Here is a 13,512-nt window from a genome sequence, read left to right as displayed (position 1 = left end):
GTTACAACTTAAGATTTATGCCAATTCACAAACTTTATGGGTGCTTAATTCTTTAATATGACTAGAATATAAAGAAAATTATACTAAGATTTATATGGCACATTTTACACATCATGTGATCTCTGATCCTTAGTGTAACTGTTAGAACCATAACAAAGTACTCTGCTTCTTTTTGGCATCTCAAAATCTTGTGATTTACAATTTATCTTGTGTTCCAAATTTATATTTTAGTTATATATTAAAAATACTAACTAAGGGCTAAATTTTAAATGATAGCATTAATAGTCTGTATTTTAGTGGTTCTCATAATTTATCATGCATCAGAAATCACCTGGAGGGTTGGATAAATCACAAATTGTGGGCTCCATTCCAGAGTTTTTGATTCAGGAAGTTGGAGATGGGGCTTTAGAATTTTCATCCCTGACATATTCTTAGGTGTCCCTGCTGCTGTTGGTCTGAAGACCATACCTGGGGAATATATACCAACTCCCCAGAAACATGAAGCATCTGCCTTCTCTGTTTCTCTTTTCTATTCATTTCTATTTTTCAGGAATAATGTTTGGTCCTTTGTTCATCAGTAATCATTCTGCTATCAGAAGGAAATCACAGTATCACACCCACATTTATTCTCCTGCATTTTTCAGAATATCCAGAACTTCAGGTCCCATTTTTCCTTGTTTTCTTTTCTGTCTACATGGTCACTGTGGTAGGGAATTTAGGCATGATCATAATCATCAAGATCAATTCAAAACTCCACAAGATCATGTACTTTTCCCTTAGTCACTTGTCCTTTGTCAATTTTTTTCTGCTGTAGTTACACCAAAATTGTTGGAGAATTTGATTGTGGAGGACAGAACCATTTCTTTCTCTAGTTGCATTGTGCAATTTTGTCTCGCTTGCCTATTTGGTGTAGCAGAAACGTTCATGTTAGCAGCAATGGCCTGTGACCACTTTTTGGCAGTCTGTAACCCCTTGCTCTATGCCTCTGCGATGTCTCCGAAGCGCTGTGCTCTCTTGGTGACTGGCTCTTACTCATGGGGTGTAGTGTGCTCCATGACACTCACATACTTTCTTCTTGCATTATCCTATTGCAAGTCTAGCACCATAAATAATTTTATCTGTGACCACTCTGTAATTGTTTCTGTCTCCTGCTCAGATCCCTATATCAGTCAGATGTTATGTTCTATTACTGCCATATTCAATGAGGCGAGCAGCCTTGAGATTATTCTGATGTCCTATATATTCATTTTTATCACTGTTATGAGGATGCCCTCTGCAAGTGTGCACTGGAAAACCTTCTTCACCTGTGCTTCCCACCTGACAGCCATCAGGATCTTCCATGGAACCATCCTTTTCCTTTACTGCATTCCTAATACAAAAAAGTCTTGGCTCACAGTTAAAGTGACTTCTGTGTTTTACACAATAGTGATTCCTATGCTGAACCCCTTGATCTACAGCTTGAGGAACAAAGAAGTAAAAAATACATTCACAAGATTAGTTTTCACAAAATCACTTTGTCATGCCACCTAATATTCTTAGACTCATTATTCTATTTCTGAAAAAAAAGCTGATTTACTATGCTACAGATTGTTCAATTCTTGTAGTGAAATTGATGATTCAAATCTTTTAATAAATAAGCTTTTAGTTAATATACCTATGGCAGGATAACTTTTTATTGATAGTTGATTATTGATTGTTGCATACATCAATGTTTAGTAAAATAGCTGTAAACCAAATGTAAACCAAAACAAACAAAATTTTTGACCTTTTTTTGTAATATTTGTAAATTGCTTTTGAGTGAATTCAAATTTACTAAAAGCTTATGGGTACAGGGCGAAATAAGCTATTTTTTTTCTGCCTTAGCCACTTGGCATGAACATCATAAGAAAGATGACTAAGGAGAAAGTTCAAGTTTCATGCAAAGAAGGCATTAAACTGTTTATGACTCCCTTTTCAAAACACAAGTCTGGGAAAATTAAAGACAGGAGGGCAATGTGGACTCCAAGAACTAATCAACTGAACACACAATAGCAATCAAATATGAGTAATCAAACAATAACACAATTATGCTAATCATACAATGACCAAATGTTGTCTTAGACTAGTGCTTAGGCAAGCATGACAGCAATCTAGAAAAGAAGACACTGGAGTCAGCAGGGAGAAGAGAGCTTAATGAAATGTATTAGGTTTTGTTCCCACTTTGGCCCCGTAACCCTGTTTCTTTATTATTTTTTTAGGGTTCAAACTTGTACATTCTGAAAACAATTAGGTACCATCAGTTAGAGTTCACAGCCCATGAAAAGCAATTTTACTTCATGTGTTTTGCTATTGATAATAAAAATGTCTTGTTAAACAAAACTTTTCAGTGACTGTTATTAATTAATTACTTTATTTTATTTTATTATTGGAATACAATTGCTTTATGAATTCTTTACCATATATAGTATAATTTTATATGTGTGTTTCCAAAGAAATGGCTTCCCTTGTGGCTCAGCTGGTAAAGAACCCGCCTGCAATGCTGGAGACCTGGATTCGATCCCTGATTTGGGAAGATCCCCTGGAGATGGGAAAGGCTACCCACTCCAATATTCTGGCCTGGAGAATTCCAAAGGGGTCTCAAAGAGTTCTACATGACTGAGCAACTTTCCCTTCCAAAGAAAAACTTATTTTCAGCTCATCAGATATGTGCAAGTCAGACATAAGTCCCTAGACTAATAATCATACTCCAGAGCTGGCTTAAGCAAATGTTTCAGCATATTGTAGCTTATAAAGTATCATTTGCTAATCATTGCATAATAAATGGTGGAAGTCAATTTCTATTCATGAAATGTATAGCCTGCTGACGAGCAAACAAAATTAAAATATCATCCTACTTTCCCCATGTTCATATCCTTATTTTATTACAAAAGCTTTTCCAGTAATCAAGGCAATAGGATACTAGACTAATAGGGTACCAAAATGGACTCAAGTGTCTCTGGTCATTTAAATTTCAAAAATACCTGTTATTATAGTTTAATAGAGAAATGATAATTTTCAATAAAGAAGGCTGAGATAATTGAGTATCCACATGGAGGAATAAGCTCTAATTTTTATTTCAGAGCATACACAACTATTAACATGAATGAAATGAAATTAATCATTGCTGTTGTTCAGTCACTAAGTTGTTTCCAACTCTTTGCCACCCCATGGATTGCAGATCACCAGGTTTCTCTAGCCTTCACCATCTCCCAGAGTTTGCTCAAACTCATGTCCATTGAGTCAGTGATGCTAATCAACAATCTCATCCTCAGTTGCCCCCTTCATCTGTCCTCAACGTTTCCCAACATCAGGGTCTTTTCCAATGAGTCGGCTCTTCTCACCTGATGGCCAAAGTATTGGAGCTTCGGCTTCAACATCAGTTCTTCCAACGACTATTCATGGTTGATCTCCTTTGGGATTAACGGTTTTGATCCCTTTGCTATCCAAGGGACTCTCGAGAGTCTTCTCTAGCACCACAATTCAAAAGTAACAATTCTTTGTCACTCAACCTTCTTTATGGCCCAACTCTCACACCTGAGCCTGACTACTGAAAAAAAACATAGCTTTGTCAGCAAAGTTATGTCTGTACTTTTTAATACACTGTCTAGGTTTGTCATGGTTTTCCTTCCAAGAAGTCATAGATGAATGAATCATAGATGTAGACATAAAAATTAAAACTAAAAAATTTAGCATAAAACAAAATATCTTTCAAAACTTGGGGTGAGAGATTTTTTAAGAACACAAAAATGATGGATCTTTAAAAAACAATAAAAGGAACTCCATTACCACTAAAAATATTTGATAAAAGTTTCTTAATCATAAATGGCACCATTAATAAAATTAAAATATAAGCTATAGACTGTGAGTAAATATTTGCAAAACTTATATTTGATCAATTATTTGTATATAAAACATACAGAGAAGTCTTTATAGCCAAAACAACAAGAAAAAGAAAAAACACTTAAAGGTTTGATGAACTATCTGAGCACACATTTGACAAAACAAAACACACAAACCATCTACAAACACATGAAAAAACACTAAGCATCATTAGTCATCAATGACAGTCTTATTAAAATGACAACTTAAACCACAAAGAGAAACTAGTGTTCTCTATTTAGAATAGCTAATATGAATAAGAGTTTCAAATCTTGGTGAAAATGTGGAACAAGTTGAATGCTTATGCATTTCAAATAAGAATACAAGGCTAAATAACTTTGAAAACACTTTAGCAGTACCTTATGAAGTTATGCAGACACTCCCCAGACTATTACGCTATAGAAACTGTGACAGCAGTTGAAGTCTCTAAGTTGGTGGCAAATTGTTGTGCAGCATGGACAATTAATATCCAACAAGGTTGCTAACACTGGGTGGCTAGAGTGTAGATATCAGCTCAAAAGTTAGTCCAGGGTACAGAGGTGTCTGAAATGGGGGAAGATGCATTGTGGACCTCAAACTTATCTCAGTGAAAGAATAGCCATGATGACTTGTGGGATTTTGGATCAACATCACACTATGTACAATAATTCTGTGCCTGATGAGAAACAGCCTCTGGTGTGTTATGGCTTCCTGGTAGAGTCTGGCAAGGGTTAGTCAGGTTATCAGGAGCCTAGGGAAAGCATTTGTTGTTGTTGTTTAGTCAATAAGCTATGTCCAAATATTTTGCAAATACATGGATGGCAGCCCACCAGGCTCTCCTGTCCAATGTATTTCTCAGGCAAGAATGCTGGAGGGGGCAGCCATTTCCTTCTCCGGGGTTTCTCCCTGACCCCAGGGATAGAAGCTACATCTCCTGCATTTCAGGCAACTTGTTTTTTACCGCTGAGCCACCAGGCAAGTCAGTGGATCTAATTGTGTGACATTTCAGTGTAGTGAAACAAGTGGATTGATTGACACTCAGAGGTTTTAGAGACTTAAACATTCACCATTCATCACCAAGATGCATTCAGCATTTTTAAGAGATTATATGATTTAATTGTATTAATATATGCTTGGAAGTGTGTATAGCTCATATTTAGAAGGAAAGACAATTTAGTTTCAATGAAGAACATCATTGTTTCTGCAGACAATAATATCAATAAAACCAGAGACCAAGTTATGTTGTTCATACATCTCAAAACACATGGCATTTCATACACAGAATTGGGACAGAAAAATCATACAGTAAATATATATAATAGCAGTTATTAATATCTCTGAAAGATTAGCTTATTTATCTTTCATTTTGGATTTTACTGTAGTCACCATGTTTTCTTATTCAGTTCATAAATTTTCTATAATTATTTCTTAAAGAAATCCATGAAAGAGGCTACTGAGGCACTATCTCCAGTGATTTAGAAGAAATTATCTTCTTGCAAATTGCCACATAGAAAAGCATTCCAGCTAATTTCTGGATGTGGGATATAAAAAGAAATAGCTCAAGAAATACTCTCTGGGGTCTAAATCCCCAAGGTCATGGAAGCATACATAAGCCCTACATTTTGTTCATAGGAATCAGATTCAGCTTCCAAATCTCTCTCTCTGTCTCTTCCTTTCTCTGAGTTTTCCTGGATATTAAGAAAGAATTATATTCCAGTCCCATTAAATTTTTGTGGGCTCCTGCTACATTAACCCACTCCTTAATATTTTACATGATATTTGAATTCAGAGTGGGAACTCCCCTGGAGACAATTAATAGTAGAATATAGGATCTTCAGGTGAGTTGGTTTCAGGTGGGATGTTCTATCTTGTTTCTTTTCTCTCCTTTGGGGAACACTGAGATCCTGAAACCTCTAAAGCAGTGGACACCCTTTGTCAGTCTTTGTGTGGTGATGTCTCTTGAGTCCATTTTCCTGAAGGCTGAGCTTTGATCTCCTCCTCCTTCACTGGGGTATCATCCTGATTTTTGCTCTGAGGATATCCACATTGTGCTTAGCAGAAGCCAAAATGAATTTTTTAAAAATATTATAATGCCTGAGAATTCCTCAGTACCTCAAAACTGAGTCGAAAGAAGGTAAGAATCATAGGTAGATAATAATAATGAACACCATAATATACAATTCCATTTTTCTGACAGTAATGTCTGCAGGTATGTCAAGGGTATAGGAAATATGGTTGAAGTGAAAAGGAAAAGTTTCCTTATGATAGCAGTTTTCATGAAATGCTTTGCAGATTGTTCATCAATGCATCAGTATGTAAGAAAAGAGGAAATTACAGGCATTATATTCTAAGAATACTGACTTGATTAAAGAAGGTTGAAAATTGAAGAATATAGCTAGGATAAGGCTTTATGTAAAACTGAGCAGAGAAATTTAGACTTGGTAAATTAGTTGATAGGGAGAAATTAAAGTTTTTAAGAGACAGAAACTGTCATAACAGATAAAGTAATCAAGAAGAAATTAATTTTCTCACAGTTCAGGGTATCACCACTACAGAGAAGTTGGGTAAACCTAGGTGACCATGAGATTAAAATTGGATGATTAGTAAGAGTCAGATAATAAAGAGAAAACAAAGGGGAAACAGAGACAATTTATTGAAGGACAGTGATTGATGAATTAACATGAACAGGGCCAAGAGGAAATTCAGGGAAAAAAAAAGTTGAGCTATTCTTCGACATCACAAATTGTTCCTGCATTTTTGTTGCTGCCAAGTTTGGACCTTGACCTGTTTCTTAGATTGTTTAAAATAATACGTGTTTAAAAATAATGCCAGCTATTCAGAGTATTAAGAATTAAAAGGGATGAGGGTGGGAAAACTTATATATTTTGAACTCCACAACTATCAGACTTTGTACTAATTATATTAATGTCATTTCCTAACAATATTTATACATCTATAAAATATACATTATCATGTCACTATTACTGATAAAGAAGTTGAGGCTCATAAAATCTGAGTGATTCACCAAAGATCACACAGTGAATGCCAAAGCTTGCAACTGAATTTAAATCTAAGTTTCCAACTCCTTGCTTCTTTCATTGTGCCAGTCTGTCTGTCACTAACTCTTTTCCACTCCCCAACCATTCCCTTTTCTGCATATAGGAAATACATTTTTTTGAGTGTCAAAAGTACCACAAAGCTATTCAAGAAATAATGAATTATTTCTCCCTTCACATGATCAGGCAAAACTAAAATTGCATCTGTGTTTATGAGAGTTGAACTAATAGTCCCTTTATTAATGAATATTTCAGATGTGTGCTTGTTATTGGTTAACTTACTTTAAAATCTTTGCTAAATAAATATACTTCTGTTGCTATAAACTGCTTACCAGTACAAGATGCTTTTGCTTTCTCAAAATAATGTATACAAATAATTGTATAACTCAAAGCAAGATTATCACCTGTGTTTTTTTATTTTATTTTTTTTTCACTTGTGGTTTTAATCAAACTCAATAATACTGTCACCAGAAGTTTTGTGGGTCATAATGCAACCTTGTGTTTATTACCGTATTCTCTGATTTTCTTGAGAAACAGTATAGAATATGGAACAGTTGAGCAAAATATATTTTAAGTTACTCTATAATTCAGATATTCTAAAAGCATTTAATGCTATAATATTCCTAATAAATTTATTAGATTAAAAATATTGATAGCAAGTTAAGAGATATTGATCAAAGAATTTAAAAGACTACATCGAGAGCATCAGTGACACTATGTGAGACAAATGATAAATAGTCAAATGGGAAAGAAAACAAAAGTGAGGGTACTACAAATTATAATACAACTTCATTACTTTACCAGGTTGCTGCATTGAACACAAAGCCAATAATTTTAGCATCAAACTGGAATCACTGGAAAACTTGAAGATAGAGCTTTATTTCCCTCAATGTCCATTTATGTTTTTCAAAATGTGAAAATTCTTGTGGTGACTCATGACCTCTGCCTTTTCGATGATCTTCAGTTTGAACATAATGATAGAAGTATTACTGCCTCTAAAAATATTACTCTTCTTGCTTTTTAAAATAAATTTGAGTGCTATGTTTTCATTTATTGTTATGTTACTCCCATTAAACAGCACAGACCTTGAGAATGATGGAACTGTGAAAAACATGTTTTTCTCTGACATATAGAAAATATATCTCTCTGACTCAAAACTAAATTAATTTCTGTCACTCATGATCACTTCAAACCTAACTCATCACCAGCAGGCTGTGTTAATTCAAACAAGTTTCTTAACTCATATATGCTTCCATTTCCTTTTGTAAAATATGAAACTGCTTGTTTTGAAATTCATAAATCTTATTTAGTGCTCAAAACTAATGTACCAATATTTTAACACAATGTCTGACACATAATAAATATGATATCCATGGACTATCATCATTATTATTATTTTATTATCACTATTTCAGATTTTCTCCAACAACAATTATGTGGTTTGCTGAAGGAAATCAGAGTGCCAGAACCACTCTCTTAGGTTAAGAGAGTGACTAAGCCACTTAGGCTAAGCCTAAGCCACCCTCTTAGGCTCCTCAGAATATCCCGACCTCCAGGTTCCCTTGTTCCTATTTTTCCTCACCACCTATGCAGTCACCATGGTGGGGAACCTGGGCATGATCACCATCATCAGGATCAGTCCCAAACTGCACAACCCCATGTGCTTTTTTCTCAGTCACTTGTCCTTTGTTGATTTCTACTATTCCACCACAGTTACACCAAACTCTTGGAGATTTGGTTGTGGAAGACAGTACCATCTCTTTCACGGGATGCATCATGCAATTCTTCTCGGCTTGTGTGTTTGCAGTGGCAGAGGCATTCATGTTGGCAGTGATGGCCTATCACCAATTTGTGGCCATTTGTAAGCCTCCACTCTACACAGTGTCATGTTCCCAAAGCTCTGTGCATCATTAGTGGCCTGTCCCTACACGTAGGGTGTAGTCTCTTCCCTGACACTCACCTATTTTCTCCAGACATTATCCTTCTGTGGGTCTAACATCATAAATAATTTCCTCTGTGAGCACTCTGTCATTGTCTCCGTCTCCTGCTCTGACCCCTTCATCAGCCAAGTGCTCTGTTTTGCCAACGCCAAATGCAATGAGGTGAGCAGCCTGGCAATTGTCCTCACTACTTATATTTCCATTTTTGTCACTATCATAAAAATGCCTTCTGCTGGGATTCGCCAAAAAGCCTTCTCTACTTGTGCCCCCACATCTGGCCACCATCACCATGTTCCATGGGACTGTCCTGTCCCTTTATTGTGCACCCAGCTCCAAAAATTCATGGCTCATGGTCAAAGTACATTCTGTATTTTGTACAGTGGTGAGTCCCATGCTGAACCCTCTGATCTACAGTCTCAGGAACAAAGATGTAAAAGAGAGTGTCAGGAAATTAATGAATCACTTAATACAATTTAGTTGAAGATATGTATTTCCAAAAGAAATTTGATCTATTATATACTGTTAATTAAATCTTCTTGTAGAGATGATGACTAAAATTATGTAGTCAGCTCACTAGATCATAAATTTAGAGTTGTAAATTGGCTATTTCATCTTTTAGTTTCTGTTCAGTTCAATGTCAAATAAAATAACTGTATATCATGTGTAAAATGATGTGTGTTGTGGGTGTATGAAAAATGAAAATATGAGTTGTTCAGCCATGTCTGACTCTTAGCCACCCCATGGACTATAGCTTGCCAGGTTCCTCTGTCAATGGAACTCTCCAGGAAAGAATAATATAGTGGGTAACCATTGCCTTCTCCAGGGGATCTTCCTGACCTATGGTTTGAACCTGCGTTTCCTGCATTTCAGGGAGATTCTTTACCTTCTGAGCCACCATGGAAGTGATGTGGGTGAATATTGTCCCCCAGATATCCATGTCACCCAGAACTCAGAATGTCACCTTATTTGAAAATAAGATCTTTGCAGATATAATTAAGGTAAGAGTCAAGATGAGCTTAAAGTGGACCCAAAATCTAATGAGTGCCCTTTTAAGACACAGAAAAAGATATACAGAGACACACAGGGAAGGAGGATGTGTTAATTCCACTTCTCTCTCTTTCCTCCTAAACCACACACAATTCTTTAAAAATAAAAAAACTCATTTTTAGTGTTATTTGTACATAACTCCTTCCTGGCAGTTTGTAATCCTGCACTTTACACAGCTGTTGTGCCCCAGAAGCTATGTTCCATCCTTCTGGCTGATGCTACAGCTGAACATAGACTATTTCTTGCACTCATCCTTTAAGTTGTATTGCCTACTGTGAGTCCATCATAGTTAACATAATTGATATGCATATTCTGTTGCCCTTTTGGATCTTGTTTTACTTTAGCCAATTCAATGAGTTAAAAAAGCTCAAAGTCATCATTTCCCAGCTTTCACTTCAGTCACTATTTTAAGGATAATTTCCATCTGTGGGCATCACAGAGTCCTGTCTACTTGTGGCTCCCACACATCACCATCCTTTCTGTCTATAGTATGTGCTTGCTGTGTGCTAAGTCACTTCACTCGTGTCCGACTCTTTGAGACCCTGAACTGTAGCCGCCAGTCTCCTTGGCCCATGGGATTCTCAAAGCAAGAATATTGGAGTGGGTCACCATGCCCTCCTCCAGGGGATCTTCTGGACGCAGGGGCAGAACCCGAGTCGCTTATGTCTCCTGCAGGTACCTTACCACTAGAGCTACCTGGGAAGCCCCTCTATAGTATTCTCAGTTGCAAATTCTCATAAATAATTGTTCAAGTAGAGTCTCTTTTAAACCATGCTAATCCTCATGCTGAACTCATTGACATACAGTATACATACTTATATACTCACTGACATAATACTTGAAATAAAAAAACATGAAACACCTTGTAAGGAAGTTAATAGACTCCAAAATATTTAGCACTAATAATAATAATATAATGAAATCATGTATGTGCCTATTCAACTATCACCTTCCAAGAAAGTTCTTTTCTGAAAACCTAATATAATGAGATAATCACTCATTATTCCCTTAACTTGATTTATTGATTTATATTTTTTCCTGGAAATAGATGATATGCTTAACACATGCAACAATGTATTTGTCTCTTGTTTCCTTCTCCCTGTATACACTCCAAGAGAGAAGAAATTTCTGGTTTTATTATTGCATCTTATATCTCTAATGCCTAAAAAATTACCTAGAAACATGTTTTGCCAGATGAATAAAAGATGAAAAGAAATGAAAATTTTTGACTAAATTCATAATAATTAGTACTGTGCTCACATAGGTAAGGGAGCTTCCCTGGTGGCTCAGATGGTAAAGAATCCTCCTGCAATGCAGAAGACCCAGGTTCGATCCCTGGGTTGGGAAGATCCCCTGGAGAAGGAAATGGCAACCCACTCCACTATGCTTGCCTGGAGAATCCCATGGACAGAGGAGCCTGGCTACAGTCCATGGGGTCACAAAAAGATGGACACAACTAAGTGACTAGCACTTCACCTAGGTGATGTCTCTTTAATGAATATAGTTGTCACCTGAAAGTTAAAAAGGTAAAATAGCATAAATAATACACTCAAAGTTAAAAAATAACCATACTTATATAAATGCTTCTATTGCTGAGTACTGTACCTTGGAATATATTTTTGTATAATTTTAAATATTTAGTTGTAGTTACATATTCTATAAACATTTGACTCTTGCAGTTTTCAGAATCACAGAAATGACACTTCCGTTATCAAAAGTGTCTCATAATTAAGCCTTGAATATAGTTTATTAAAACTGATCATGTTAAATTTATGGATCTTGCCCTTTCTAAACTAATACAGATTTCAGAAAATCTGAAGTGTTTATTCAGTAACGTAGTTAATAGTTCAGGTAATATTAGTTCATTTGAATTACTTGGATGCAGAAATTCAAACTTGTAGAGTGCTAGATATATTTGATAAATAATATCCCTGATTAGGTTGATTCTGGTCCACCACAATTGAAGAAATTTGTTTATAACTTGGATTAAAAGCCAGAGTGATACTGGATCATTCCACTTATTTCTAGATAAACTGCTTTGGGGTACCTACCAAGTGATAATTGTGTTCACTGGAAAGCTTGAAATAGTGCTACTCGCATTCCTGAAGTATAGCACCTCAAAAAATATTTAGGTTCCAGAAAAATCATGGATGATTCACAAGAAAAAGTGTCTGAAATATGTAAATACCCTGTAGAAAGTCTGTGAAAATCTCTCTTTAAGCAACTATACTTATTTTTATGCTAATGTTTCAATTAAAAATTCTTATGAAAGTTGGTCTCTCTTAAGGTAATGAACAAACTATGAATTCAGAGTAGGTAAATATTAAAAATCAAAATAAATGCACTATGTTAGAATTAAAGTATATTCTATTGAAGCACATGGAAACATTAAAAGGAAACCTCAGAATGAGAGAAAAAAAAATAAATATATTTAAGAAGCTGAAGATCAATATCTACAATCAGTATTTACTAAATATCAATATTATAATATCTATGACAAAATAATTAGGAAAATACAATAAATAGGTGATAAAACTGAGAAAATATGTAAAACAAATCATCTTCAGTTTTTCCTTGTGTATCCAATAGGTATTTTTTTTTCTATGTATGTCATTACATGAAAAATCATAGCAAATCACTGCTCTGGAGAAACTCAAATATACACAAAAAGATGGCAAAAGCCACTACAATATTGTAAAGTAATTAGCCTCCAACTAATAAAAATAAATGAAAAAAATGTGCAAAAACATTCAGCTGCATATAGATTGCAATAACAAAAAATGGAAATAGCTTTAAAGGACTTTAAAAAAATGGTTTAGTCACACAATTAAATACTGTACAAATTAAAATTATTACATTAGAAAAATGTACTAGTTAGCATAAATATACTTCAATCTCATTTATATCCAAAAGTACAGTGAATGCTATATATCTTGTTTATAAATATTCACATAGGTACAAAATAAACAATATCATGGGAGTGAAAATAACCAAATTACAGATGAAGTTAACCACCAAGGACTAAGAGGGGAATGAAATGCCATCCTAAAGGAGATCAGTCCTGGGTGTTCATTGAAAGGACTGATGTTGAAGCTGAAACTCCAATACTTTGGCCACCTCATGCGAAGAGCTGACTCATTTGAAAAGACCCTGATTCTGGGAAAGATTGAGGGCAGGAGGAGAGAAGGGCACAACAGAGGATGAGATGGTAGGATGGCATCACAGACTCAATGGAGATAGGTTTGGGTGGACTCCGGGAGTTGGTAATGGACAGGGAGGCCTGGTGTGCTGCGGTTCATCAGGTCGCAAAGAGTCAGACACAGTGAGCGACTGAACTGAACTGAACTGAGCTGAACTGAACTGCCAGGAAGTTATGAAAGGATCTTTGATCTATGATGTAGTGTTCTAGGAAAAATAAATAAGCAAATGTTGTTATTATTATTTTTTTTAGCTCAACCTCTCAGTGTTTCAAAGGGAAAGAAAAGTCAAAATTGAAAATTTCAGTGTTCTTTATTTCTTCCCCAAGGGAGATCATTAAAAGTACCAAAATATATTTTTCTAGGAAGCAATTACCTTTTGATGCTCAGGGAGTT

At 35.4% G+C, this 13,512-nt stretch overlaps 2 pseudogenes; both read left to right on the top strand.

The window, feature by feature from the left end:
- Window positions 1–694: 694 nt before the first annotated feature.
- On the top strand, window positions 695–1,530 carry LOC110153042 (olfactory receptor 5D13-like; annotated as a pseudogene).
- Window positions 1,531–4,500: 2,970 nt separating this feature from the next.
- LOC110153047 (olfactory receptor 5D13-like) lies at window positions 4,501–9,353 on the top strand (annotated as a pseudogene).
- The last annotated feature ends 4,159 nt before the right edge of the window (window positions 9,354–13,512 follow it).

This window comes from Odocoileus virginianus, unplaced genomic scaffold (genome assembly GCF_023699985.2).
Source record: "Odocoileus virginianus isolate 20LAN1187 ecotype Illinois unplaced genomic scaffold, Ovbor_1.2 Unplaced_Scaffold_34, whole genome shotgun sequence".
Lineage (NCBI taxonomy): Eukaryota > Metazoa > Chordata > Mammalia > Artiodactyla > Cervidae > Odocoileus > Odocoileus virginianus.
The sequence above is the reverse complement of the archived record's forward strand: the minus strand, read 5'-3'. Positions and strand labels throughout refer to the sequence as shown.